Here is a 24,080-nt window from a genome sequence, read left to right on the forward strand (position 1 = left end):
ATGCCGGCCTTCAGGAGAGGGCTCGCCCAGCCCCACCGCTTGCTCTCGCTGCTCGTCCCAGCGCAGGATGCTGTAAGGGTGGGTGCCTGTGTTTGCACAGCGCCCGTGGAGAGGGGTCAGGGACTGCACTTCATTACCAAGCTGCGGATGGACAATTTTAGAGCTAGTTCTGGCTCTTTGACAGCTTCTGGACTTCTCGAGCCAGGCTAGCAGACACCACTAGTTTGTCAGCACCTGGGGAAGGAGCTCAGCTGCTTTCCACCGATGGGGGGGCAGCACAGACTGTGCATGCCCTGAGAGCTGCCAGTGAGCTTCTGCTCAGCTTGGGAAGTCTGGAAGGGAAAGAAGAGGTGCCCATAAGGGTTAGCAGCTGGATCGACCTCAGAGAAGAGAAGACAGGGTTGCTACATAGGCTTCTGCAGAGCTTACGGTCTCCTGTAGCTGCCCTATGACCTTGCATGTCCTACTTCTGGATAAAATCTTTTTTTTTTTTTCTTCCATATCATAAATATAATCCATGTAAGTGGTATTTGGCAATGCTCAACACGAGGTTTTTCTGGGATGATGTGCCCTGTGGTGTAAATTCAGACAGCACTGAAAAAAAACACAGGTCCCCTGAATACCTGGCAGCAACCATCCTCTCAAAACCCGCCTGCCCGGGGGACATTTTACCCATTTCAGAGCAAAACCCACACAGCCGAAACCACTGCAGATCTGACAGTATTTGGGATATCTATTAGTCATATTGATGGTTTTCTCTCTGTAATATTCATACCAGAATTTCTTTGTAAAAGCCACCTGGCAGATGGTATTAGTTACTTTTAGAAGAATTTGTACAGCAGCTACGCTAAAGCTCAGCAATAATTATTCCATAAAATGGGTTTCAATCACAGAAAAACCTGTTTCCTCCTAGGAAGTCACCAGCTTTAACTCAGGTCAGGGAAGTTTTTCTGCAGGGATTCAATACACAGCTCTTAACTCCAGTGCAAGGGCTGTCCGCTGCCCACATGATTGTGTTGGACTTCTACTAAGTTCATATCAAGAGGTTTTAATGAGCTATGTATTTATTTATTTTAATGTTTGAGGGGACTTCTGGGATGTGTCACACAGATCCTTCCCCAGGGACCTTCAGGGCAGAGAACTCCCTAAGAACCAGCACGAGGTTTGGTTGATCTTCACATGCTACCTTAAAAAATAAATCCAGATATATTCAGGATATTCCTTTAGCTGTTTCAGGCACCTTTTAGCGAGCTCCCCTTCCAACCCTTCAGCAGTGCTGCAGCTCACTCACCTGTAAATCTTGTTTACACCTGGTGAATTAAGCACTGCTCAACTTTATCACATTCACTTGTTTTCTGGGTTCCCAGCTCCCTTTACGCAGCAGGAGAAAGCTCCTTACCCTTCTTGCTCCTCTGAATCCCCTCTCAAAGGAAATAAGCATCAGTTCAGGTGTCCTTTACTTATTTATTTTTTTTTTACAACCCGCCAAAATCCTAGAGACACTTTACAACCTCGGTCGCCCTTGGGCAAATGGCACAAAATAAAACCAATCGTAATCCTGTCCGTGGCCCAGCACGATGAGAAAGCCGGAGCCCCTCGCAGGTTCAGCGTTGCACTGCTGCCAACAGCAGCCGTCTCGGAAAGCTCATTGGAAATAAATGAGATTCCCTGGCTTGCTTTGCCAGAAGCAAGAAGTTTGAGACACAGAGCGGCCTCTGCAAAGCCACCCGAGGCTGCCTGGTTAAACGCAGGGGGCTGCGTGACCGTTCCAGAGGTGCTTTCTGCAAACCTCATGCCGAAATGTGAAGTCACCCCCATGTGTGTGTTGCCATCCCCAGATCAGAGGAGAGCACGTCGTAAATGCTGCCAGCGCCTATTAAGGGGTTTTGCTTTACTGAACCTGGCAAACACAAATAAGCATTTGAGAGCTGAACTAGCTCAGAGAGCTTTAGCCTTTGGATTACTTACTAATGAACTCCCCCTAGTCAAGCCATTTAATTTCATTAAATTGCCAAGACAGTTCCAGTTAAAGGCTCAGGTCAAGCGACATACTGCTGTTTTTTCAAAGCGACCTCATCAGGAAAAAGCATATTCCTCTGTTTAAATAGATACAATTTTATAAACACCTGCATCGAGCAGTAGCTTACACGGGCTATTTTCCCTCTGCACATCACTGGAAAACCCAGCAGGTATCATCTAGAGGCAGAAGCAAGCATTGTGCCTTTATTTTTTTTTTTAATTTCTGCTCCTCAGACCAGAAACTCCCCTCAGACCCTGCCTACTCAGCAATGCTCTCTCATCTCCAGTTATTGCTCACATTTTCCTCTGCTCATCCCACCTGCATGGACTTCAGCCCACAGAACCCGGTTATCGTAACGGGGATCTGCACCCTGGTTCAAGGAGAGACACTCGAACCTTTGGCTCATTTTCAGGGTCCTTGAGCATTCAGAGGGTTTGGGCTTTTTGTCGTGTCTCCCAGGGGAGAAGGACCTCCCTTTGGGACCTGATCAAAAGGCTGCCAGAGCCCTTTCTCACTGATCTCACAGGTTTTGGACTCAGCCCATGATAACCTGCACGGTCAGCAATCCTTCGGCAAGCGAGCAGCAGGACTGCCAGCCGAGGACAACTGAGGGGAGTGAAATTTAATTTCCAGAAGGGATGGCTGTCAGCACCACGTCCCACCAGCTGCATCCCAACAGGGATGCACAACGCCCTGGCTCCAGGCATGATGCTGCTGCAGCGCTGCCTTGCCTGGACTGAGCACACATGGCATCAAATCCACTTAATAATGCTGATTTATCTCTTTTTTCACCTCCAGTTTTAGGATCTTTCCCTTAAAACAGAGTCAGCCTGGCTGTTCCAGCCCTCAGTGAGCTGCAGAAAAGTTTCACTGCCTGGTCGGGTGCTTCTGGGTCCCGCTGGGGATGGGGGACCTGGGCAGCAGCAGGGGAATAAATCCCCTTCGTCCCACCCTTGGCCACTCAGGGCTTGCTGCCCATACGGTCAGGGATTGCCCTCCGAAAAGGAGTGCAGTGAGCAGAAAATTAGGGTTGAGACTCTTTGGGGTAACACCACGCATGCATACACACACAGCAGTGAGATGTTTGTCCCAGCACAGTAAAGGAAACCCTAAAAGACAAGGCTTAATAAAAGAAGTAAAGGACCTCACTGGGTCCTTTAAATCCCATACAATTCCCACCACAACATGAAATAATTACCCAGCAAAGCGAACATCAGCCAGACCCACCTACCCACAGTGGTTTGTTTCAGCAGGCTTCAAGCCCCTTTCCATTAACAGTGTTGGTCCAGGAGGCTGCTAGACACCCATGTTCATGTGGTGCTTTAAGACACTGGTGTTGAAAGGTAACCTTTAAAACTTCTTTTTTTTTTTTTTTAAGTTTTAAGAAAACAAAACATAAACATCTAAATTCACAGCAGACATTTCTATTAGCAGGGACAGGGCTTGAATTTAGGTTCAGAAACAGGACAACATCACCTTCAAATAACTCTTTCCAGATGTTAATCTTGCATACAGAGATCCATGCACTGTGGAAATACAGAGGAAAAAAAGGACAGTCAGGAATAAATCGCAGCATGACAGAGTGTGCCTTTCTCAAAGATATGCTCTGGTTCAGCCACAAGTTACTCGACTGAAGCTTTGTGTCCCATGCTGCGCAAGGAGTGCAACGAGCTGAGCATGGTGCTCCCTTCACCCTGACAATCCCCAGGCTCCCTGCAGCCTCCCACTGCTGTGGGACTGCTGTCAGCAGCAGCAGAAGTCCTTAACACCCCCTGTCAAGGTTCTCAGATGTGGATCTCTCCCTTGCAATTACAAAAGCGGTCCAAAGAATGGAAATAAAAGTCAAACAACAACAACCAAGCAACCCTCACAGCTGTTGCAGATTCCTCTTGGAAGTGAAAAATCAATAGCTAGCTTTTAAAAAATGATTAAAGGTGAAATACAGAAACTACTTCTGTGGTGTCCAGCCTCCAGCCCCAGCACGGGGATGCTTGTTCCTGTGGAGGTGTCACCAGCAATTTTGGTAAAACTGCTTGAAAAGCATGGCTTTGTACAAGGAGGCAATGCAAGTCTCAGCACAGAAAATGGCTTCGACTGATCGTTAGTTCAATCCTTATTGTAAAAGTTTGCTTCAAAATTACTTTTGAAGTAGCTCTGTTACTTCCTTATTTACAGCTTTCAAATATTCACAGAGAGCTTCTCCTGGGTCAGTGTGTGATGTCTGAATACCACCAGTCTGTACGCACCCTTCGCGTGAAAAAATGAGTGGAGCTCTTGCATCAGTCGCACTCGTCCTCGGTCTGGTACGTTTGAACAGGGAGGAGCTTGGCGACTGCTGACAGAAGTTATTTGGACACGGAGAGACTTCCATATGGAGACACCGGTCAGATCACCTTTAGTACAGTTGGAGAAGAGATTCATAGCCTGAGAGTGACATGGGAACGACCAACACAGCACATCTTGGCCCACTGCTGGAAGTTCCTTGCCCCATTTCATGTCCTCTGCATTAGCATCCACTATTTCTTAAATACCCAGGAAAGGAAAAGCAGGGCTTTGCCACTCCATTTTAACAGAGCCAGTTAAAGTCTAGCAGGGGTAAGCAGATCTTCCTTTGGCACAACCCTACAGGGCTAGCAACTCCTGTCAGCGAACTATGCAAAGTCCCCAGTCCATTGTTCACCAATCTGGGACGGGATTTAGTTCATTAAAAATAGTTAATGGAATGTTAATGGCACTTAATTGTATGCATTGTGCTGGTTTTGCAGCGATTTTTTTCCCCTTGATTCACAAAGATGGGATTAAGTGCTAATGTATTGCAGGCTGCTGAAATGTATAACCTGCGGTCATGATTTTAAACACATGTAAAGGTGCTAATTGCATTCAGTTGACACAACTGTAGATGGGAAGATCATTTTTCGCACCTTATCAGCACTGGTGAGGCGCTAACTGCATTCAGAAGACACCACTGCTGTTACAAAGGTAATTTCTTGCACTTCATCAGAGCTTAACACATGCTTAGCAATGCGGCTAGCCAAAAATATCATACCATCGGAGTTAATGAGGTGCTTGCACATTCTTAACGAATGGGAATTGTAAGAAAAAAAAAAGAAAAAAAATCACTTTTTTTTTAAAATAAAGAGTAACAAATTCCTGCAGATGCCACGTTTTTGGAGTTGGTGGTTGCCTACCTTGGTGTGATTTCTGAGCATGCTGCTAATGCCTTCTGGTGGATGAATGCCAATGCCAATCAGGTGCGACTCTCCTTCTGTGAACTGCGGAGTCCTACAACCCAGCAGAGCAGGTGAAATGGCTGCTCCCCAATTTCTGAGCCTGAAAAGAAACTCTTGTTAACAAACTCTGTTTCATCCCTAAGGTCTGGGCTGTCCATGCAGCATGTTTTAGCAAGCCAGCCCATTCTGGGCACTAGACCCAGCAGAGCTCTGATCTTTGCACCTTGAGGAAGGACAACACGCACACCTTCTTGGCCTCACCTCACCGTACCAAGGAGGTTTCCGTGGTGTCCAGTACTGCCTTTATGGCATAGCCCACTCCATATCATCTCTTGTTCTTCTGCTCTGCCATCTCTAGCACCTCTCTTTGAAATGCTGCTGGTAAAAGAGATGAAACTTGATTTTCCAGGGAGCCAAAGGTTGTTTTGAGATCCCAGCTCATCATTTTATGCAAATTCAACTTATTTTACTATAGCATGAAAACCATTAATTGTTCTCCTCCCCTTTGAGGATGCCCCTTGACTATGCTCTGAATCTGCCTGTGGTCTTCGACTGAAACCCTCCTGCTCCCAAGGTGCTGAGGCCATTCGGCTGGGTGGGCAGCTTGTTTCCCAGCCCCATGGGGAGGGCTGGCCTGAGGCAAAAACTCCTATGGAGAGGAGTCTCTCGCTGCTTTAAATGAAGAAGCCTATGATGAACCAGTATCTTATACTGGGAATAAATAAAACTTGCTGGTGGGAGGGCTTCCCCATGTTCCTCTGGCACAGGATGACCAGGGACCTCTTGTTCCCTCTCTCCAAGTTTTGACAGGGCAGGTGGTCAGGTTCTCTTTCTTGCATCATTCCCCAAATTAACGCTGGGTTGCACAGAAATGCAAGCAGCAAGAAAAGACAACTTAGCCTTCACAGCCACACATTGCACATCATCAGATTCAGCGCAGGAGGACGGAGGGTGCACCACCAGCCATGCTAGCAGAGGAGAGCACACTGCACAGCACGAGCACACCCACACAAGGGGTGCTGAGGGAGTGCAATGGTTGCACGTGTCCTCAGATGACTCTCCTGTACCTACAAGACAGCGGATTTTTGGCAGTGCTGCTGAGCAGCACCCACCTAGCCAAAGCAGGGTCCGATAGCCAGCAGTCAGAGCAGTGAGCAGCAGAGACCTGCCCACAGCAGGGTCACTAGCTTCAAGAGAAATGATCTAAAAGCAAAAAAGAATTGTCAGCTATCCTGAAAATACCCACTTTGTGTGCTTGCCTTGAGTGACATGCTGGCATGATGTTAACGAAAGGCAGAAATTCCAACTAATAGAAACATGAATATTCCCCCACATTACCTCCAAAAATCCCTGAGCAAACAAAGCTAATCTGAAGACACAAAGGTAGATTTGCAAAGCAAATTTACCCCAGCAATGCACACAAGCCACTCCCGGGGAGGGCGATGTGAGCAAGCGGGGCGAGCACTCACCCCGAGCACCCTGACCGGCTGACACCCAGCTCCCCGGCGCTGAGCCTGGGTAGAAGTCACAGCCTCCAGCCACAACCAGGGTCTTTTTATTTTGCCTCGTAAAGCTTCCTCAAGCTCTCCCTGCAGAGTCAGTCAGTATGTATCCTGATCTCTTTTTTTTGTTTTTATAAATAGCTTTTCTTTGCAGCCTGGTAGCTCCGGAGCTGCATTTTTTTTTCCATCCACCTGATGAAAGGTTCCTTTAAACGTGCCCCATCTGATGAAAGGTTGTCTTGGAAAGCGGCTGGGGCTAAACAAAGCCAGGCAGACTAATCCCAAAGGCTGTGGTTGTAACATGTCCTCTGCAATTACCTCCCAGGGCAGCAGCCTGTCTAACCAGCTGGTTTGGTGGCAGGAGGACCCTCGCCGTCACACCAGCGCCCAGGGAACCTTTCTGCTGCTCTCCCGAGTGTCCCCGCACACCCTGAGCCCTTACAGCTGGCAATAATCAGGGCACCCTTTCTGCACATGCCTCTTTGCTTCTGAAGACACCACATTTATAGAGGTCTGAGCATGGCCATGCGTCGTCGGTCAACACGTTTTTGGTTTTACAGTGCGTTAAGCAGATGAAAGGGATTTGCTCTGTAGCATAAATTAACGCAGTCCTAAGGCAGCGTTCATTTGCATTCAATGCCACACCTTCCCAGGGAAAAGCTTTTCTTACTAAGCATGTTTCGGGTGGCAAAGCTCAACCTGCACTGCGTTCGCGGCTCCCGAATTCAGACGCAGACGGGGAGATGCCGTCATCCCGGGGTGACAAGCGGGGAAGCTTGTCGCCGAGCCTGCCTGCAGCACGGCGTGTCTTGCAGCTGCTCAACTCTTCTGCCAGAGACAGCACACGGACGTGGCACCGCGAGCAGGCAGCTGGAGGGGTTCCTTGTGTCCCCAAAGGAGAGGGCGTGCTGTCAGTGGGCTGTCAGCACCCAACCTAGGGAGACCCCTTGCCTCTTCCTCCTGCTATGCTCCCAATATTGACACTACATCAGTCACCCCGGTGCAAAGAGCTTCCTTTCCCCACTTTAGAACAGGAAGAAGCCTCCTGCTTTCCTCTATTATTCTTAGCCACATCTGTATCTCGATATCTATTCTTTATCTATTTATAATAGGAGGCAGAATTATTCTGAAGCAGTTGGACACCGCCTGGCCAACCCGACCTCTTTGGGATCGTCAACAAGGCCATCTCAGAGATCCTTGTCACTGTCTTTGCTTGGGATCTGCCGGCATTTCCCAGCACAACTAGTAACTAACAACAGGGGGGGAGCTGAGGACTCTTCCTCCGGGGGAAGAGACGCAACCCAGCTGACTGCAGGATGAAATTTACTGCGATGTGAAGGGATCACCATGGAAACCTCTTTATTTTATTTCAGCCAATCTTTCTGTGCTGTCACTAACAATATCACCTTCTCACTAGCCATAAAGCAAGGATTCCCAAAGAGGTTTGTAATCCTTGCTGGCTGGCTGAGCCATCTGCCCAGGAAGACAGTTTTTCTCCAGGAAAACCATTCTCGTGGTTTCCTCTCCTCTCTAGATGTAACTTTGCCAGCTCACCATGCAAAGGATAAGGCACTGCTCCTGTGCTGTGCTGCTCCTCGAGCCCCTTTTTCGTGGTGCTCTCAGGGCCCTCATTTCTGACTTTCACCAATTTGTGCTGAATTGGCGCTGCCCTCTTCGTGTCCCTAGTCCTGCCACCAAGCTCTAGTAAGCCAGGTGTCCCCATCACCTCCATTTCAGGGGACAAATGTCCAGATGGGGTAAGACCCCTTTTTACCAGCTCAGATCAGCACTGCACACCCACCAGATCTGGCACCTGAGAGGATGTCAGATATATAAGCAAGTGAAGCTCCACATGTGGCTTCTTTGCAGGAACCTATAATTGAAAAAAAAGAAAAAGAAATAATACAGTTTATCTTCTAGCTGTAGGGGGAAGGGAACTGCTGTCTCTCTGGAAAAACTTCATCTCCATATACAAATATGCATCAGAAAAGAAGCTCTTTGCATGACACAGATGTATCGTGGTCCTATGGCTGCAAACACACAGCAGTTTCAAACTCCATGTCTTGTTTGGTAATGCTCAGGATTTTGGGAAAGATCATGTCCTTTCAATTAGAACACAAACCCTACTGGCAAAGCCTCTTGTTCTGGGGAAGATAACGCTCTGTCTTTCTTTGGGTTGAGCAGAAGCACCTATTTGCAAACTAACATCCTGCCAGATGAGCTCACATCCCCAGGCTCCACCAAGTTGACACCGAGTGGCCTCCTGCACCCCGCAGGACACCGCACGCACCTGCAGCCTCAGGGACATCTCGTGGTGTGCCACCTTATTGAGCTGCATGGAAGAGTGCAGATCTCAGTGACCTGATTTGCTCCAGGAAACACAACGCCCAACAGCAAGGACGGGTTTGTCAGCAAGCGCAGCACTTGAGAAGGCCGCGATTAGCCAGCATCCCCATGCCTTCCGCTGCAAAATTGCCTCGCCTCTAATTGCTTTGTACCAAGTAACAGCCTCCAATATATCACAGGAAACAGAGTCCTGAAGAGAGCTTGCTTACTGACAAAGCCCTCAGATAAGTTCTAAGAACAGCGGCTGCTAAAGCAGCATTGCTTTGTCTTTTAGGCAAGAACACATTATTTGCGAGTTCTACAAGCTTGCCAGTAAGTTCATGGCAGGGAGGTTCCAGCTGCAACATGAACCAGGGCAGAAGAAACTCAAGTCCAGAGCACTTACACAGGGTGACATGTGGAAAATGACACTGATGAGGAGAAATGATTAAGTATGTTAATCAGTCCTGGGCATTTGACAGGCAGCAGAGCCCTAAAGGTGCAAAATCCGAGGGCAGGCTGGAGGCAGCGCAGTGAGGGCCACAGCTGCACCTTGGTGCTCAGCAGGACCAGCCCCAGGTCTGACCTCTGCCTCCACATGCCAACTGATACAAGGTTGTGGCCCAAATCTTGGTCATTATTTCGGCAGTATTCCACTGAAAAATAAAATATAAAACAAACAAATAAATAAATAAATAAAAAACGGAAAACAAAATAACAGCTACAAATGCAGACCCAGTGCTAGGTGTGCATCCTCACAAAGAGACATAGCATAAAGTATTGAAACTTACTCCAGTGCTCTGGAAAAACTGCACATTTTCAGTTATTTTCCCCCCCAAATACATAAAACATAGTAGACACCTTTAAATAAAATGAGCCTGTAAGTAAGTTTGCCTTCTTAGCTTCAGCCCTAACGGACTAGCCTTACTAGCTCTGCCTATAAAAAGGGTAACTAAAGCCATCACCCGGCCAGTGGGCCAGCCTGACCTCGAACCCTGCACAGATGCATCATTTCAGACATACAGGAGGTGTTTCAGTTTGTATTTGCTAAACAACAATTTAATAGCCCAGCTTTTTATGATGGATCTGTCATTGTGGTTTGCAAGACAGGAATGTCCACCCACAGAATGAATAAATTTAGTCATCCCCATTCCCTGTTGGCTCATCTTCTGCTGAGTTGCAACATACAACCCGGGGCACTTTTGGATCTGCTTCCTTAATAAGCTAATTTCTCAGTACTAACACTGAAGTAAAGCAGGAATTTTCTACCTCTCGTCCCCAGGCCAGACAGGGCAAGATGGGGATGAATAAACAGAAAACAGTGAGATACTTTGGAAGACAGCTTAGATTTGTCACTCATATTCCACCACTTCCTTCTGGTGGTCTTGGGATGTCCTCTACTCCTAGTTTTGTTTGTCTCGAGTGTCAGTTCTTCACAGCAAAGGCCATTTTCCGTCACAGCTTGGTACTCTACTTCACGCTGGAACAGCCTGTTCCCAGGCAAGGCCATTCAGTACTTCAGTAATATAAATAAGGGGATCTTAAGTCTATTTTTGATATGATGTTATATTGTGTAGGAAGTCAAAGAACCATTATTCCGTATGAAGTGCAGTTAAATAATTTAGAGAAAAGATGATAAAATCACAGACAGCAAACACATCTGTTTAAAGTTCCTATAGAAGAGACGGACAGAATTTGATAGGCATGGGCTTGTAGTCAGATCCAGTGGATTGGTCTCTCCTAAAACCTTTTTCTCCAATAGAAGAAATCTTTTTGGACTGAAAATATCAGTAAATCTTTTCTTGATTAAGAAGCACAAACAAGCTTTTCAAAATCTTACATTTTGCAGAAACTGCAAATTTTCTTTGCAGAGTTTTGCATTTTGGTGTTCAATTGTGAAACTTTTCCTTTTTTTTAACTATAAGTTATATTTTACTGTAATACCACTGCCATGAAAAATCTGATGTAGAAATTATTTAATGAAAAAAGACTATTGCAAAACACTAGTCAATGTAACCTTTCAGGAGATTCTGGCATCAATTTGGATCTACATATCTTGGAAAACTTTAAAAGAATATTTCACTTCCCAATTTAATATGTGTTAAAAGGTTTTTCATATACATCAATCACTGTGTTATAGAGGCTTCAGACAGAAATCAGTAGAAAGGAATAAAGATATATTACAGGCTTACTTACTATGATACTTACCCCTATGCCATGGATTTATAGTGCTGTTACCACAAGCTTATTTTGTCATAGGTTTCTTCCTGTCTCAGGAAGCGTAGAAGTTTATTGGGAAACAACTTGAGGACAAAATCTACCATAACACAATTCATAATAAAAATAAAATATACAAAAACATGCTTCAAAATCAGTAAAGGCTGCATATATTCATGAGCCCGTCACACTTCATTTTTTTTAAGATGGAAAAATGGTGGAAACGCTATTTGTTCAATGTTTTATTTTAAAAAATGTTTGTTAAATTATGCCATCATGGTTAATCTATCACCACCAATCTGGATGCTATGAATATTAATAATTATTCTTCAATAATTCAATTAGTAGTTCAATAATTAATGGGAATCCTAACCTTCATTAATATTTTCATCATTTGTTCGGAGTTTCTCCATTCTCCCATCTGCATAGCTGTGCAAAGATCCTGCAGGGCAGCCGTACATGGACCTGAAATGATGCATTATATGAGGGCAGATGCAGAATGTCCCAGCTCATGCCTTATCCCAAGGTCCCAGCCCACCAAAACATTTATCTGCACTCTTGGCTCTAGCAGCAAGAGCAGCTCACCAGAGCTATCTTCATGCTCTAGGTGTAGGAGTCTGGTCCAAGCTCCCACCACAGCTTTTGGAAGCATTACTTCTGCTTTTGCCAACCTATCTGCAAAAAGTTGTCTGAAATACTGTTTTTGCAGCCTAAAAGATCACAACCTCATACAATAGCTTGTTCAGAAATGTGGAGGGGAACACGGAAACTGTGCATCCTTACCACACATATCATTACTTTTGGTCTGCTCCTGAAACAACGCAGATCTCCGAGGGGACTCCTGAAGGAGGATTGCTATGGGGAGCTGTCACAGAGGGCTGCATTCAAATATTTGCCAATTTCTCCTTTTCGCTCTCCTTGCACATTCCAAGCGTCGTAGTGAAGATCAAAGCCTGCAAAATGGTTGCTTTCCCCCAAAAGGCAAACCAACCGGTTTAGTTCCCCAGCTAAATTTATCTCAGGTAGTTGTTAGTGGAGATGCAGGCTATGAGGGGGGAAATTTGGCAGGCTTCTCATACTCTCTTAGAAGAGAGAAGAAAGAAAGAAGGCAGCTCACCAAGTGTGTTAGCCCAAGGAGTGTTCAGGAAAAGTTAACTCTCACTATTTTCCTGTACTGTCCCTTCCCAGCATCCAAGCATCCTTCCCATTGCTGCTAAATGGCATGAGATGCAAGCACAGCAGTAGCATCCACCAAGTGGATCTAGAGATTGCCTGGAAAATAAATTTATTAAGCGTAAAAACAGTGAAAAGTTGTCCAGTGAAAGCTGATCAATCAGAGGCTGTTGTAGAACGTGGTTTATAGCAACAGCAAGCACTAAGCCTCCCTAAGAGAAGACTCGTGGCATCACCCCATGGTAAATCTCCGCAGGAGATGCCTCTCCCTCTGTGCACGGCCCACGGGAGCCTAAGGACTGTGCTTGACCAGACACTGTGGTTTTAGACAGCTCCCACTAGGAAAGGTGAAACCCACCTGTTAAAGGCTCACGTCAGGATTCATCAGAGTCCTCCAGCTTGCATGCATGTAAAGTAACTTGTAAAGTTACTCTGTTCTCTCCCTGTCTGAGGTTAATGTGCCAGGCAGGCAAACCAAAAGTTGCCAAAGCCCATGTGAAGTCTGCGTGGCTGAAGTTAGATGTCTGGAAATTCAAGAATTAGCAGTTGTCTGACAAATTTATTAAAGCTTACCCACCTGTCACAATTTAATGAACATATTATGCATTGGTTGGGCATATAAATGGTAGCCATGGAGAAACAATCCCATATCTCTCCAGAATAAACAACATTTCACAGTTTTAATTGTGTCCTGATGTTATAACGATCACAAGTAAACTGGGTAATCATTCATTAAACATGAGCTAATTCTATGTCCTGCTATAATTATTATTGTTTCCTGAAAATATAATGTGTAGTACAAGTACAATAAGTGCAAACTGAAATATTGCTTTTGGAAGGTTATTTATTACTACCTTCAGCTGTAAACATTTATAACTGAAATTTATTGGTCCACGGTCTCTTCATATAAATATTTTATGTTCAGCCTCAGGGATCTGCATCTTCTTGTTTAAATGTCTCAGTCCTGGTGTCTGCACCAGCAAAATAATCTCAGGGGAGAAAGTTTGCTGTCCTACATTATTTGGCCATCCTGCTGTTAACATAAGGCAGCATTACTTGTGTTACATATTACCTTGCATAGGTGCATGCAGATGTGAGATAGCAGCAGCCTTGGTGCATTACTCTGGCTTGCTCGTTTGTTAGTGTATCACTTGTAGCACTCCTACGTGCCATAGGGTAGCACCCAGTCGTTATTTCTAAGCCTTTTATTGAAATAAATAGTCCTGAGAGGAGTAGAAGGAAATGTCAGAGGTGACCAGAAAAAATCTGTAAACAGCAGTGAAGGGGGGAGGGTTTGTTGAGAAGAAGCTGATATGCGATCAGCCTCTCTCTGCTTTTATTCCTATTCCCATGCCAATAGGACAGCAAGAAGTCCCCTAGAGCAGAGAAGCGAGGGTTGTTGAGATGATGGGAAACAAGTTTCAGACCTGGTCCTGTGTCAGCTTTATAGGGAAGGCTCAGAGCCAGCTAGACATGGGGCATCGAGGGCACCTCAGCGTGATACCAAAATGACTAATGCCAGGAGTACCCTTGTGTGACCACAAGCATGAATATGCTCATAAGGCAGCACACAAGAGGAGAGTCACCTCACCTTCACCACTCCAGTCCAGAAACCCAACACACTTAAGGAAGACACGAAGCAGAGACAGAGCCTCCTACTTCACCTTGGTTTGTTGCCTTCATCCCATGGCCACACACCTCCAGCAGGTGATGCTGATCACGCTGCCCCATCCCATTGTCTGGGTCCCACCGTCCCTCCTGCACCCGACGTGGGGACTGGGCTGCTCCTGCTGATGGAGATGTACAGATAGCAATAAAGAGGAGCCTGCTCAATCCCCACCACTGAATTATAATAAATCATTTGGGTTTCCATGGCACCCATCCAGAAAAGTTGAAGGAACTGAGAATGAAGTAGCTGAACGGCTCGCAAAAATAATGTATGCTTTTTAGTGATAAATTACAGTTTCTACAGTAGAGGACTGGAAGGGGGCCAAGTCCATATCAATCCTTTCAAAAGGAACTAATGGTTCTCCCAGGACTCCCGAGCCCTCCCCACACTACCAGGAAAAATAGCAGCAAGGATCCTTAGAGAAAGCTGTAGAGCCTCCTGATGAATATAATATGTGAAGGGTGAGCCAGCATGAGATTTGCTAGGGAAAAAATCACTCTGTCCTAAATAATAAAAATTTACTGAAAGAAGAAACAAAGTAATGGCTGAGGGATAGGCAGGAGACATGGTGTGGACTCTCGCAGGGATTTCGTCTTAAGTGCCCCAAAAGACTATTAACCCTTGGAGCGTGACACGTAAGCTCATGTTTTCAGCTCTCGTTTTCAATTACCTGCACTGGGGGACTGCTGAGCGCATTTGCCTCTGGATTCCTGATTTTCATAAATGGATAAACACACACACGGCTGCCTCTCTCCAGTGCCTGTCCCCGTCTCTGCATGGGGAGACTTTCCATCCCTACAGCCACCACGTGGGGTGCTTTGCCCTCCTTAATTTCTCAGCTTCCAGCAAGCCATCCTTTATCACAGAATTTTTAACGGCCCTGAAGTACTCGGTGATACATCACTTATAGCATGTAACAGTTATTGATCTCTTCAGTTCATCCTTCTAAGTGGCTCCCATCGAGTGCCGGGAAGTCAACCAGCTTGAGCTGTGCAGCCCATCCACCAAACTCAGGATGAGACGATTGAGCCTACTCGGAAAATGTTTTTTTCTTCTTTTTATTTTTAGTTCCTTCCACTGGGAACCAGAGTGTGTGTGCTGTTAACACACTGTGCTTGCGTGCCCTTAAAAATAATTTTATGGCCATACTGAGTGCCTCCAAACATTAAATATGTTTTGTAAGTAGTTAGCTAACTAGCTGGGCACGCTCTAAATGTGGCAGTAAATAAAACAATAAGAATCTAAATATCAGCTATATTTCATCATCAGGGGTACTTCTCAGCCCTGCAGTAATTCTCAATGTTAAAAACCCTGATTTCTATTTTTGAAGCTATGTTGTGACTAGAATTCACACCTAATCTTTCCAAGTTATGCTGACTCTCTCTCACCTGCTTAATCAGATTATGTTCCCATGAAGAGGGGACGTATTTTGTACCGAGTGGGTAGAAATGGTTTCTTATGCTGGAAATTCACTTCCCAGGTTTCTAAATGCAGCAGCAGCATTAACCCTGATGCAGCTTGCTTTAGGTCCAGGTGGCACTGGAAAATCCTGCTTGTCTGATGTTTTCACTTACTGTATGATCGCAAATTCTGCTGGCATCACTCATTTCACAAAGCCATGCTCTGCAGTCAGCGTAAAGTACATCTGCAAGAAGAGGGGTGACAGGTAGAGCATGAAGAGGAATGGTCCAGATTAACTTGTCCCAAGATTTTCTGTTATATTCAGAGGTCGACATCAAATGCAGCTACACCCTTCACCAAATGTCTGTGACTCCACAATCTGTTGGCTTCAGACAAGTGCTCCCAGTGAGGAGGAGGAAGAGGCAGAATAAAGAAGAGATGAAGAAAAATTCACCCATGGATTGATTACCCCCCCTAGTTTCTTTCTGCCCATTCTGTGATATTTTCTGGAAGCCAGAAGGGCGAGGAGCAGCAGGACAGCATGAGGTGACTCCTGCCCATCCGACACTGCACATCCATCCCCACCTTGCTCAGACCCACCCCGCTGTTTGGGTGCAGACGATGTGCTCAGGACAGGCACCCCAACATCTCCACTGAGCCACCTGTTGAGCGGCTCCTCTGCTGCCAAATGCAGCCCGTAAATCAGAGCGTGAGGATATGAACCAGGACTGAGACATGACTGCAAAGTGCCTGAGATCCGAGATCAATATTCATTTTGCAAACCTCTCTGGAAGAGTTCCTTAATTAATTGTTGGAATTAAAGTCAAAATTGACCCCTTGATTTGTTCCTGTGGCCTTTAAATCAATTTTCTTCTCTTTGTAAAACGTCATTTTAGGACCGGCGAATAAAACAGTGCATTTTTTAACACAGTATTTTTCTCCGTAGATGCCATACCCACGCTCGCTGCTCACCCCTCAGGGAGGTTGGCACATGCTGAGCTGTTACCTGTGGAAGAGCTGCCGGCAGCAGCACGGCTTTTTGGTAGGAATGGCTAAGGCTGATTGGCAATTTCACCCTGTAACCACAACCATGGCTTCCTAAGCAGCCTTTAATTTTCTATTTCTTTACCAAACCCTAAATGACAGCGGCTTGCATCTCAGGTTACTGAGGTCACGGACTCCCTTATTTCATGTCTCCAAATAACTGCTATAACTCTATAAGCTCCCACTGAATTTATCCCCACCCTGCAATCCACAAGGCAGGGAAGGGAGAAGATATGATTGAGGAGATGCAGGGGTTTTCCTGCTGTCACCGAAGTCCCAGCTCGTGCAGGCACTACAACTGTAATTTCCCTAGCTTGTAATGCAAGTTTCATAATCCATATATCACCACCTTGTTGTAATGTTTCCTGGATTCCCTAACGTTCATTATTTTTCTGACACTTTCAGGGAATTGCTAGGAAAAAAACAACACAAAACTGCCCAAATTCGATAAAGCTGGGGCTTAACCCTGTAGATTACTTGCTGGTTACATCCTCCTGGCATTTCATAGCTGGGTCCCTGTATAACATTTTTCTCTGGGAGAGCAGGTGGTACCCAGCCATCAGCTGGGGATGCTTTCTCCCTGATGGGACTCTTATCTTGCATACCCAAGACCAGATAAAGACGAGTTATTTTTCCATCCATTGTCCCCCCAGCCATGGGAATTACCTGCAAGGCCCCGCTCAGGATGATGAGGATGGGTTTCATGTCAAAATGAGACTTCATCCTGATCTGTAGCTGTATCACGGGCTGTCTCCTCAGCCATATGTGGGCCAAAAGCCCTCTAAAACCTAGGATGAAAGGTGTGTGAGCTCAACATAATGCATTCATCTCTGAAGGAATTTAAGTTGGCAGAAAGATCAGAGTTAATCAGTTCTGATGGATTTTTAAAATGTTATTCAGAATCCACCTATTTAGTTGCACTTCCTCACTATAATTAAGAGAATTACTAAGTAAATACATATAATCCGCTGAGTCAAATTTTTGGAGGCTGTGGTGGGGCCGCCAGGTCGGCTCTGGAGGCACCCAGAGGTGCTGGCGCATGGCACCAAGTCACCTGCGACTTGCCAAGACACCACAGAGATGGGCAGTGGAAACGGGCAGATATCATGCCTGTCTTTTTTTCCTGTGCAATTTTTTTTAAATTGATAGCTCTGCACAGAATTCACAGATGAATACCATCTGGTGTAGTGATTTATTGCCCCTGAATTTCTCAAGTTACTTTTTTAATTTTTTTATTTTTTTCAAACTTTTCTCATCTTACCTTTTCCTTGTATTTTCTCTCTACAAAAAACATTTTCTATAGAAATGCAGTTGAGAGAGGCATTTCCCTAACATGCTGTTTTATCATAAGATAAACAGTGGCCTGTCACTAGACAGACAAACAAACAACTGATGTATGGGATCTATTTAATATCTCTGCAACTCCAGAGGCCTTCTGGTCATATATGTTGTTGCTTTCCAATACTGTAAGAGATGCCCATAACTGGTCATGTGAGAAAATTTATATATAATGACAGCATTAAAAAACATGTCTTAATGCATATACAGAAGGATAGAGAAAAAAAAAAGAGGTGTTCCACAAGCAGTCCTGGCCCTGGCTCCTCCTAACTTTTAAAAGGCTGAGGAACACAGTAAACTACTCCTGCTGTAACTTTGCTCATTGTAGTGCATATCAAAATTTTATTGTAATCTTCCTAATGTTTATTTATACTTTATTTCCACCTCATAACTTACCACTTTCAGTATGTACGCTGTCCATCACCACAATTTCCAAGTTCTTTGCAACCCTTAATGGACTTGGTCTCCTACCAGTTCCAGAAGAGGAATGTGAGGACCAGCACGATGGTACTAAGAATCAGCAGGGATGGGAAGGAAAACCTGTGTTTTGGGAAGGAAAAAGCCATTTGTGTCAAAGCTTTAGATTTTGGAAAATGAATGTCATGGCAAAATAGTAATTTCCCATGATTCAAGGTGCTTTAGCTTGGTCAATTATAGAAACAGGATCAAGAATCTGTAGCAGGCTTGTCACCATCAATGAGCCCACATCCCCAGAACACCAAAGCATGGACATGTGGTCTGGAAAAGGAAACTTGAGACATGGTGAAGCTCTCCTCCTGATCCGTATAAGCATAAGGTAACCAAGAGCCAGACCTTTCTGCATGACACTCTCCTGCCCTTCACTCTTCTTTCAAGAGCTGTGTCATCCTGCACAGGATAAACTGTTTCATTAGACATTTCATTTCTGATCTCACAGAAAATGAAACATTGTTTTGGCCTGGGCTTTATCGGATTACCTTGGAACCAGCCCCTGGGTATGTCTTTGACATAATACATCATAGCTTTAATGAGACAATTTTCTCTGTGTGCTAAACAGAACCTAGAAGAACCCGATACTTTAAGCCTTAGCAGGACCTGTATGGTGGGGAAGGGCTGGGAAAGATACCTAGGGCTTAAACCTGAGCTGAGCAGTTTTAAGCAGTGGGTTTTAGCTAACAACTTGCCTGAAGTGAGTTAACAGGAGGGGTGGGCACTGCAGGATGCCTGGGAGCGGAGCAGGCTGGGCAAGCAGCTCCGTTCGTTTTTCCTAGGGAAAAATCAATGCTGCTTTAGGATTTTATGGTGCTTGGCCGCACTTCAAATACTTCTTTTAACCACCGGTTGAAAGCTTTCTATGCTACTTAAGTGGTAGGGGCGCACATAACTCCTTACTGGATCTGTGCTTCGGAGCAGTAGGGTGGAGTCCAGCTGTTGTAGGAAAAGCCCATGAACAACTCCAGCTGGACTCTGTGGGGTATGGGAAGACCTGTACGTTGCTCCTTTCACATCAAAGGTCTTTTAAAAACATCTTAATGTGATTTTTTTCTTTTTATCACTGGAGACTAATGAGCTAGATTTATGGGAAGCAACTTCTCTTACGCTGAGGAACCTCGCACACGTTTGGGATTGGGTGAGAAACCCAAACACCTACCAAGTTCACCAAAGGCAATTTACTCCCACCATGAAAATAACCCTGCTGTCTCTGGAGAGAGCTCTGAGCCTGCCTAGTCATGTGGGACCACCCATACCTACATATCCAACACAGAACTGGGCACCTCAGGGTCCTCCCTGTACCCCTACTCCTTCCCACCCCAGTCGGGAGCTACCTTTGATTAACAAAACTCAGATCTCTATAAGCAAACACAGGCGTAGCAAAGACAAATTGGGTTGACCACCAAGAGGAGAAGTCCCACCACATTGCTGGTGGGAAGGAAAGGGAGGTGAGGGAAGAGAAATTCGAGCCAACTTCTGCAGGGCAAAGGCTGTCAGCTCCAGGTCCCCAGCAACAGAAAATCCTTGTAACAAAGTGACTCCATCCTCTTCATTAAACTCTGCTAAGGTTAGAAAGTCACCCTCACATCATGCTTGAGAACTAATGGCTGTGCTTTTACTTACAGGACTGCTCTCCTCCACGAGATGCCTTGTCTGAAGGCCGTCAGGGAGCTCTGGCACAAAGAAGGACTCGACGCTGAAAGCCCACGTGGCTGGGTCACAGCACACACCTGCAAAGATGGGGCATGGGACAGCCTTGCAGATTATTTTCTTCTAGGACTGAGGGAAAACGACCTGAGCAAAAGCAGATACACATTTTTAAGTTACAGAAAAGATGGAAGGACCGCTTCTGTCCCTGTTGCTCTTTCAATACCAAAATATTAATATGAAGAACAAGCCTTGAACTATTTGAAATTTTTTTTTGTATACAGCTACCATATTAGACAACCAAATCACACTTTCAGCCCTACTAGGAGGAAAAGGATCCCTTATTGTTTAAATACGTCGGACACGAACGAAAACCAGACTATAGGCTGTTTGTCCTTTTATTAATAAGAAAGTATAATTAGAAGTCATGTTAAAGTTGGAAGATCAAGAGAGTTTGTGATAGATAACAAGCTCAGAGCTGTCAAAACTGTCAGGCCATTAAAAAACAAAATAATTCACACCCCAGTAATTGCTTTTATGCTCTTTTTCTTATAAATCCAGGAGACATGAGTCATTAGTCCTTACAAAAGAGCCTTGTTTATCAGCCTTCAGTATGCTATATTGCACTTTTACTTTCTGGGAGTGTTTGCCGTAGGTATTGTCCTCTGAAGGCTTAAAGAAAGCGAAGGGGCTGTGTTCAGTCTCATTTGAGGAGACTCTGGAGGCTTTCATTGTCAATGAAGTTTAACAGACCTCCGAGCTGAAATCCTCTCTATTAATGCCCAGGCAATCGCAGTGCTTAGCATCACCACGCTGTCCCCAGCAGGTTTTATCCTGAATCCCTGCAGCACGCTACAAAGGTTTGGCTTTGCAAAACGGCACGCAAAGATTTTCCTTCCTCCTGCCCAGCTCTGTGATTTCTTTGCTCTGTTTGAGCTGAGACATGCCTGAGCTAAATAAATCATGCAAGCAAACATTTGGGAGTAATAGCAAGATTTTTCCAAACTTTTGGTTGCCTCCAGGCTTCCCCTTAGCAGCTCTGGTGTCAGGTGTGTTTGAGGGAGACAGGCTGATTTACGAAGTTATGCCCCTCCACTAAGAACTACTTCCACATATTTAACAGGACGAGGAATGAAGTCATCTGCAAAGTTTTGCTTTTTATCCAAAACTGTTATTTGGGGATGGGGAGGGGGGAAGTGGAGCGAGGGATACCTTTTACATCGGGTTATTGGCAGTGGTTCTGACCTCCAGGTTTGCTCCTGTGGGTTTCTTTGCGTGACGATGGAGACGAACCTGTTTGAGACAAGAGGGCTGATTTACGCTGATTAGATTACAGTGTACGAAACGCGTTGTAATGCCACACTTACTCATATATTATTCAGCCACTAGATGCCCCTGCAAGCCACACAGTCTTCTGGGCACGGTGTGTGATTTGGCAGGCAGAAGAGACAAAGCTGAGACTCAACCTGAGCAGAAGGTGGATTTTTTTTTTTCTTTGTCAGGGCTTTGGACAGTGAGCAGTGCCCGTTTAGCCAGCACTGCTGTATTATATCGAGGGATGTGGGATGCGCGTGCAAGGGGACTTGAGAATAGACCAGAAATCCTAACAGCACTTAACCTTCACCTGCACCGGTAGCTGTGCTATTGCACAAGTGAAGGTATGTCTCCCTTTTCACCAGCTGGTTTGCATGGTGCAGAAGAGCGGTATGGCAATATGCAAAAACCCATCTCATGCTGTAAAAGGCTCCGGGTGTCATTTACTTACTGTGCTGCACTGTGTAGCATCAACTCATTTCCTCAGACGCTCTCGATGCTGCCTGTTCAGGGAGAATGATGTTGTAGCACAGACTGATGATTACTTTCAACTCAATGGTTCCCAGGTCCCCATCTGTTTCCCATACCGTTTGCAGGGTAACAAAGCCCCTCCAGCTTTAACTGTCACCTTCCCTCCATTAGGCAGGATTGACTGCGTGCTCCAGAAGAAAAATTAAGGAAAAGTGAGCAGAACACCTAAACACACAGGTATTTATGGATCAAGGTGCTGCCATCATCAGGAGCGAGGCTGTGCCAAAGCTGGGACAGGCTGTCCCTAGACCACACATTGAGCTGCTGCTTTCCCAAAGCTATTTTTTTTTTAAATAAAATAAAATAAAATATAAAATATTTTTCTGCAATTCCTTTGAGGATCTCTGTATTCTCTGCAGAGACCATCTCAGCACGCACCCTGCTCGCCCTTGCGCAGGGCGCACTCTGGTGCCTCACACCCCTGGGTTTCGCTATGATTTTCAGCTGCAGACCTGGCCACTGGGCTCTGTGCACTTACAGCAACTGAGATTTGGGGTTTGGATCTGAAGGCTGATCTGTATCAACATGTACCTCCCGCGGATGAAGAGGTTGAGGCAGGAAGCACCTGGTGACTAATTTAGACTCTCGCCAGTCTGCCCAACACAGCACTGCCAGAACCATCTTTCATCGGCTGCTCGAGCTTTTCTCACAGTCTCATGCTTTGAGCGGTTTTGCCTTATCTCAGCAGCACTGTGTGCGCATTGTGTCCTTGACCCTGAAGCCCAGACCTTCTTTATTCTCTGCTTTTGGGACAGTACCCATAGCCATCCCTTTATCACTTGTAACAACCCAGGTCCTTCCCGCAGATGCCATCAAAGGATGTAAAGTCCCCCCGGGAGCTGCTTGCCCAGCTCACACCTTCGCTTCGCTCAGGTGGCTTCACCTTCAAGACACCTCTTCGCCCACAGACAATTAAAAATGCATTTACTTGAAATTCTCTAGAATCATCACCAACATGCAAGAGGTGGGTCAAGACCAGAACCACACATGGGAGAGGGATGGAGGCCTCACCCACTGCTCGCTGTGTCGGGAGGATGAGTTTTCCAAGCAGCCCTCCATCCACCTCCCGGGGGTTTTGCTGCTGTGGATAGCTTAAAAGCTGGATTTTGCTTTCTGGTGGGTCTTAAACCCAAACAAACCCAACACAACCAAACACAGGAGGCTGATGCTGGTGGCTCCACGAGGCCACCTCGTGTCCCCTGGCTCCCCGCCCCTCTGGTCGAGCCGCCAGGAGCAGCCTCCCGTAAATATTTGCTCAAGGGAGATCCTCGCCGATAAGAGAGCTGGGAGGCTGCTTGGGGTGACCGCAAGGGGAGGATTAGGGCTGGCTGGGGAGGGGTGGGCACTCTGGGAGGTGGTTTCCATGGGGAGCAGGAATCTGGCCCTGCTGGTGCCCGGCCATCCTACGACGTCCCGCTGCAACCAAGACCTGCTCCTGCCCACCTCGTGCAACGCATCCCCCGGAGGCTGGGACACACTCAACACCACTCAATACACCTTAAGAAGAAAAACCTAACTGCATTCCTTCCCCCGCCCTGTTTTTTTTTTTTTCTGTTTTATTTTGTTTTTAGAACAAGGGCTCTCCCAGGCAGAAACTGCCCTCTCCCGTTTGCACAACCCGCCCTGTCCCCCATGCTGGCGGTGACGGCGCTGGGGCAGAGCAGTGCCACCGGCGATGGGGAACAATGTGGCTTTGAGGCTCCCGGTGCGTGCAGGGCAGGGGAGCCGGGCTCCCCCCTGCCTGTAATCCCCCTTTAATTACTGTGCAAACACAGCGAGTGGGTGGTGATTTCCATGGATTTACACAGCAGCTCATCACCACAGGCAGAACACGCTTTCTGAACGTTTTGGCTTAAAAAAAAAAAAAAAAAAAATCTCACATTTTTCTCAGGTGGGACTAACATACGCCCAGCTTTCGGTATTTCAGCAGAGGTGCTGTAATTTACACAATGTCGTTAATAACAGCAAACCACTAATGCCGACACGGTTACATTTAAAAGAAAAACAATTAAACAAACAAAATGAACAAAACCCTGTTCATTCATAGAAATAAACACATCTATATAAACAGTCATAGCCCTGTTGTACCACTTTTCCCATACAGATGAACAAAAGCAGCACGAGCAACATGCACTGAGCAGCCCCCAATTACCCTGTGACTGCAAATAAACAAACTTTTCAGGTATCAAAACGTATTC

General features: G+C 45.9%; 1 long non-coding RNA gene across 2 annotated transcripts in view; it reads right to left on the minus strand.

Annotated features, from left to right (window-relative positions):
- Nucleotides 1-3,424: 3,424 nt before the first annotated feature.
- The window catches only part of LOC308198330, a 33,914-nt gene continuing 13,258 nt past the window's right edge, over nucleotides 3,425-24,080 (minus strand). Inside the window, exons 2-13 of one of the 2 annotated variants that reach the window (XR_013953853.1) lie at nucleotides 21,803-21,854; nucleotides 21,250-21,330; nucleotides 20,014-20,184; nucleotides 18,316-18,459; nucleotides 17,248-17,369; nucleotides 15,711-15,781; nucleotides 12,078-14,257; nucleotides 11,668-11,759; nucleotides 5,512-9,733; nucleotides 5,209-5,350; nucleotides 4,267-4,413; nucleotides 3,425-3,546 (exon numbers count right to left, since the gene is read on the minus strand). This is a non-coding gene — a long non-coding RNA (uncharacterized lncRNA). Of the gene's footprint in view, nucleotides 3,547-4,266; nucleotides 4,414-5,208; nucleotides 5,351-5,511; nucleotides 14,258-15,710; nucleotides 15,782-17,247; nucleotides 17,370-18,315; nucleotides 18,460-20,013; nucleotides 20,185-21,249; nucleotides 21,331-21,802; nucleotides 21,855-24,080 lie in introns of both variants that reach the window. The other variant, XR_013953854.1, reaches the window with a different exon arrangement.

Source organism: Anser brachyrhynchus (assembly GCF_964034855.1).
Source record: "Anser brachyrhynchus genome assembly, chromosome: 7".
NCBI classification, from domain to species: Eukaryota; Metazoa; Chordata; class Aves; order Anseriformes; family Anatidae; genus Anser; species Anser brachyrhynchus.